Here is a 6,000-nt window from a genome sequence, read left to right on the forward strand (position 1 = left end):
TCTAACTGGAAGTTTAATCGGAAAACGACCATTAGGAAGACCTAGGCGTAGATGAGAAGACAATATTAAGACAGATTTCGCAGAAATAGGAATACAAAGTAGAAACTAGATTCAGTTGGCTAAGGACAGAAGTCAATGGAGTGTTTTTACGAATGTGGCTTTGAACTTCCTGGCTGCATAGGCCATGGGGATACTTAGTTAATAATTTTCATGAAATCGTTTGAAAGTTATAATTTTACACCAATCATTTCCCTACGACTATAGTTTTATTGAAGAAGTGTACAAATGTATATTGAATTGGGAAGTTTGGGGGAGGGGGTCCGAATCACGTAGATTCCCCAGTGGGTGCGCTCCTGTGCAGTGGTATATGATTAGTTAGTTTCAGAAAGTTGCTGTCATTATAAATAAAACTAATTTTTCGATAGGAAATAAAAGAGATTCTATTTATTCATTTCCAAATATATTAGTATAAACAAAATTCAATCACTGTGACATTTTATGGAGAATTTACTTTGCAAATTACAATCATAAATATAACAGAGTAAATAATATATATATATATAACACAAGCTAATAAAATAATCAAAGACTAATCAAACTGAATTTTAGCTTTCAGAAGAGTTCTTTTGAGAAAGAGGGAGACCATACAAGAAAAAAAATGAAATCTTTGAGTTTTACGTCCCACGGTTATGCCAGTTAGGCTAAAGGAGACGGTGAAGATGAGAAATGAATGAAATGGTGGAATGAAGAAAGTGGGAGGAAACGGGAGAGCCCCGACAAAACCAACGCATACGGTGTTTGTCCACCACAAAGTTCACTTGGCGGGGGCTGGGACCATAGAAGGGTGGAAAGTGGTTGTTCTTCAGAAGGCAGTGGCGGATCTTGCCCGGGGCCGGGGGGTTTACGCCCCCATTTTTTTAGTGACAAAAATAATTTGAGTTATTATTTATATATTTTTGAAAGTTTATAAGAAACTCATGATATACCGTACCTTTCATAGTGTGGGTTCTGACTGCCCACTCCCCCAATTTTACCTTTTAGATCCGCCACTGTTAGGCGGACAATTTCCTTCCTCGATAACTTTGTTTTTAAAATTCATTGACATTTAAAACGTTTAAGCACAGCCCTGAAACTGCTTTGTGAAAATAATTTGCCGTTATCGATTTTTAATCATAAAGCTTTGAACTGTTTTTCTCATTTTGTAGCTTTTTTCTTTTAAATATATATTCTCATGGAAGGAAAGACACAGTTTCTCGTCTTTTAAAACATAATGAGTATTCTCGCTCTCGTTTTCAATGCTTCTTGAGCATTGTTTAATGCTGATGTATTTTAGTACGATCCTTTGTCATATATTGTATGTTCGTTAGTCAAATATCCGCTTCATCTTTTTTTTTTTTGGGGGGGGGGTTAAATGTACAGGGCACGAAATCATCCATCATCTTTATTTTGTATTTGTTTATTTATTTATTTGTTCCTTTTGTATTGTTTCAGATGTAACGGAAATAAGGTTTTGCACCTCAGCATTAGCAGCATTATAGTTTGGGGAAATAACTGCGTTACTTAAAAAAGTCTAACTCGTAGGCGTTTCTAGAGGACTACTCTTACAAACATGGCTGACAAGGTGTAAGTCTACCATACGTCCCGTAAAAAACAGGACAGACCCGAATGTCCCGCGTCCCCGTAAACTTAGTTGGGACAGGCAAATGTTCCGTATTTTAGCCCTGTCTCATTTTTGCTCTCACTATCAGCTTTTATTGAAAAGTGAAAAATCCAAACAAATTTTGACAATAGCTGGCTACCCTGTTAATAGTAAATGATTAATAAGCTGTGACGAAGTATATGAAACATAATGCTTTAGTATGTTATAAATTTTTCACAATGAAGATGCAAAACAGGAAAGATAATTTCTTGAGTCTAAAAGCTAATTCTCTGTTGAAGGATATGTATGAATCAAACAAACCAGCTTAGGATAGAATTTATTCTATGTTCACACATTCTACATTGTATAGTATGATTATCTTATTTCATGGGGAAAACAATTTTCAGATCTTAGCACACTGTCTTGGTGTACTTTGAAATCAGAGCTTGAATGATCAAATGTAGGTAGTATGCAAATTGATAGTACATCATCTTCGACGAGTTTTCAATTGTTGAAGACACTATAACAGAAGAATTAAATAACTGGAATAGCTCAAATATCAAAGCACACGTTGGGTAGCTGTGTTCAGTACCCTCAAGAAAAGATTTATAAATGTAAGTCCTCCCAAAAAATTATCGAGTTTGTCTTTGCATTCCAGGATCAAATGCAGGAAGAGAACATTTAATTTCTAAACTGAACTATTTCTGGTCAAGCGAGCATTATCAATCAGCGCCGTAACTTAGATTTTTTCTGGGGGGGGGAAGCATTAATACGCGTATTTGGGCCCCCTAGTAAAAGTTGTTTTTCTAATTATTGGACCCCTTTTTCCCTCTTTCTCTTACTTTTTATGGGCCTCCGGAGCAGGGGCGTCATTTAGGAGGGCAGGGAGGGGCAATTGTCCCCCCTTGAGTTTGAGATTTATATAAATTTTATCAATATAATAATAGTAAGTCAGTGAAAAACGCGAAATTTTACTTATGTCAAGGGGTCTTGCACCCCAAGCAAAATCTGAAATGATGCTCCTGCTCTGGAGCCTGTGGACGTTAGTTACGCCCTTGGGCCCGTTCCATACATGACAAATTAATTAAGAGGACAATATTGACAAATCTAAAGCCATACGAATAAATAATGTTTCTAGGACCCGTTATAGTAGACTTTTTTTTTTTTTTTTACTGAAATGGGCCCACAACTCATTTTATTTTATTTACCTTTTGTGTGCTGTTTGTTTATATAATGTAGTGAACCTGTTTGATGGTTCATTTATAATTCCATGTTCGTATCGTATATGGAGTAAGAAAATTTTGTCTTAAAATGTCCGTCCCCCTCGAATGTCGGGGAGCTTCCCTGGGAGCAGTTGCTCCCTTGTCCCCCACAAGTTACAGCCCTGTTATCAATCCACCATTGCAAATGCTTTAATTCTGAAGCAAAATTCAATTCTTATTCCTGTTAGTAAAATACATTGAGATATGGTGCAACTATATCTAAGTTTTCTTGAGTGTTGGCATGAATATTTGGTACAACAACATGCAAATGTTCAGTGTTTAACGAGAGAAAATTATATTTCGTACAGTATATGTGTAAAATTTCATGTACTAATTTTCTTTGTGTGAAAACCCTATTACTATTATCATTATTTGTAATAACAATAGTTAATTTTCTTGGGTCATTCTAGAATGTGCACTATTGTGTTTATGTAAGACATTGTAGGTTCACGATTTTCTTCAATAACATATTATCTGGGTAGCGTATTCAAATGATAAAAATCTCATGAAAATGCAAAACACTCATGGGAGTTTTCCAGAAACATAAATTTTCCTGAGAACAGATCGTACTGCAGATTAATCATTACTTCTTTTTATCCATTTAAATAATACCGTGAAAATGTTTCCCAAGAATGTATTGTTTTGAAACGTTTGGGGGTTGGGGGGTTGGAGGTGTCCCGTATTCTCATGAAAAAAAAATGGCAGGTTTAACAAAGTGAGACTTACAACGGAGTAGCAATCATAAATTGTGCTCTTTTTTTTTTTTAAAAAAAAACTATACTATGCAACAACTTTTTTCTACAGCTACTTGCTACTGCTTTTGCCCATCAACATTTAGTACCTTTTGCATGATGGTGCAAGATTACACGTTGTATCGAATTCCTTACACGAGATTTTCAACATGCGGGTCATTTCAGGTCGATTCCCCGATTGGTTTCATAGTAGACAATCTTGTCCGCTTGCAGTCCAAATCTTAATCCATATAACTATTTTCTGTGGAAATAACTCACGAAAAATATTTTTCGGGAAACACCCAAAAATTTGACGGAGCTCAGAAAACTTATTGTTCAGGTGTGCAATGAAATTACGGGAAGCATGTGTCGTCACGTTATCAATAACATCCATAGTCACTTAAATGAAACTGCGGCCATGTCGAACCATTTCTGTGTCAGAACATTTCTCTACAGCATAGATAGTCTTTCTTTTGACGCTAGTTTCATTGCAATATTCTTACTCATAAAAATTTTATCAAAACACAAATGATGGATCATTTCGTGCGCTTTCTGTTTCATTCGTTACTTGGATTACTTGTTAGAGGAAATACTCGTAAATCGAAATAAGCAGGGGTGTCCACAAAGGGGAGCTATGACGCAAACAGCGTCATTGAAATATTTGGGGGAAGGGGAGGGTAAAAATCTATACAAGTAGGTTTGAGGGGGTGTAAAAATTAATCGAAAAGATTTTTTTCATGGAAGAACACCTACGGATAGACAATTGGGAGGTTGCGTCATGGACATAAGGGGGGCCACCACTGAAATAAGTACCACTGTACAGTAGGTAACAGAAATGCACAATTGACTAGCAATTCATATAGAGAAGGAGAGTAACAAGAAAACCTACAAATGTTTAATTTCACAATAGATACGACAAATAAACAAATATATATATAAAAAAAATATGAAAACTCAGTTTAACGTTTCATGATTATGCCCTGTAGGCTAAGGGGGGGGCCACGATTAAGGCAAGTGAATGATTATGAAAAAAGTGGTGGAATGATAAAGTGGGAGGAAACGGGAGTACTCCGAGAGAATCCACCAATACGATGTTGTGCACCACAAATTCATTTGGCCGGGTCTCGAAACAGGGACCCCATGTACCAGAGGTAAGAGATCCAGCACTGAGCCACCGAGCTCCCCATGAACAAATATTACAGTATAAAAGAAGTAACATAAAATTTAAATAAGTGAATTTCGATCCCAGTTTTTATAATTACTTTAGTATCCACCAAAACTTACCACGATAATTATTTCAATAAATTACACTATTTTTTGTTACTTTTAAACTTTGTATTTCCTCAATACTTATCATTCATTTCACAGAAATTAAAAATGCACTTCAATCAACTATGACTTCCTCACTTATTAAAGTCGCTCACATTAATATTCGGTTTTTATTAGGAATTGCCAAAAACAGATTGGATTTGGATAATAAAAAGTCAAGTAAACATAATTTATGAAGCAAAAGATACCTGGATATATATTGAACGCTGAAAGAATGAAAAAAAATGTGACACAAAATGCTAATCAATGCTTAGTAACCGGATGTGAAACAGATAATGGGCCAAAAATACCTCCCATTAATATTCGGTTTCGATAACACCAACGGTGTTTACTCGTTTGTATACTATATAGAGCGATGGTATGGCGACAAGTAGTGGCGTATTTAGGGGGCTTCCGGGCGTAAGCCCCCCCCCCCGAAATCTTACTTACTATAGCAAAATATATGAAATATCTTGCAGAATTTTCATATTTTCAGGCAAAGTCCCCCCCCCCCCGAAACAAAATCGTAAATACGCCACTGGTGACATGTACTGCAGATGACAGCAGAAGAGAGGTCATGGCAGAGGTGCATAAGCAGCACTGAACGTTGTGAATCAAACAGGTTACATGGACTGTGGCGAATATGGATAGAAAAGGTAAAAACACAAGTCTCAAGCATTGGCAATTGATGATCTGTCATCATGCAAAAGGGCGTAAGTACGCTAAAATAGCCGAAATATTACGCATTCCCAAGAGTACCGTTAGAGACATTGTCAGGATATATAAAAATGAAAATAGAATAGAATCCATACCACAAATTGGACAGCCCAGGAGATTATCAGATAGTGACAAACGTGCTTTTCTTCGCAAAATTAAGAACAATCCCAGGCTAAGTGCAGTGAGTATTGCGGCATCGATAAACTCCGAGTTAGGCAAGAACGTTATCGCAGAAACAGTCAGCAGAGTCTTGAGATATTCCGAGTTTCATGGTAGGGTACCAAGTAAGAATCTTTTCTTCTATTAATACCTTTAACTCTAGTGAATCAGTAATCAATTTGTT

Source organism: Thermobia domestica, chromosome 8 (genome assembly GCF_964235325.1).
Source record: "Thermobia domestica chromosome 8, izTheDome1.hap1.1, whole genome shotgun sequence".
Lineage (NCBI taxonomy): Eukaryota > Metazoa > Arthropoda > Insecta > Zygentoma > Lepismatidae > Thermobia > Thermobia domestica.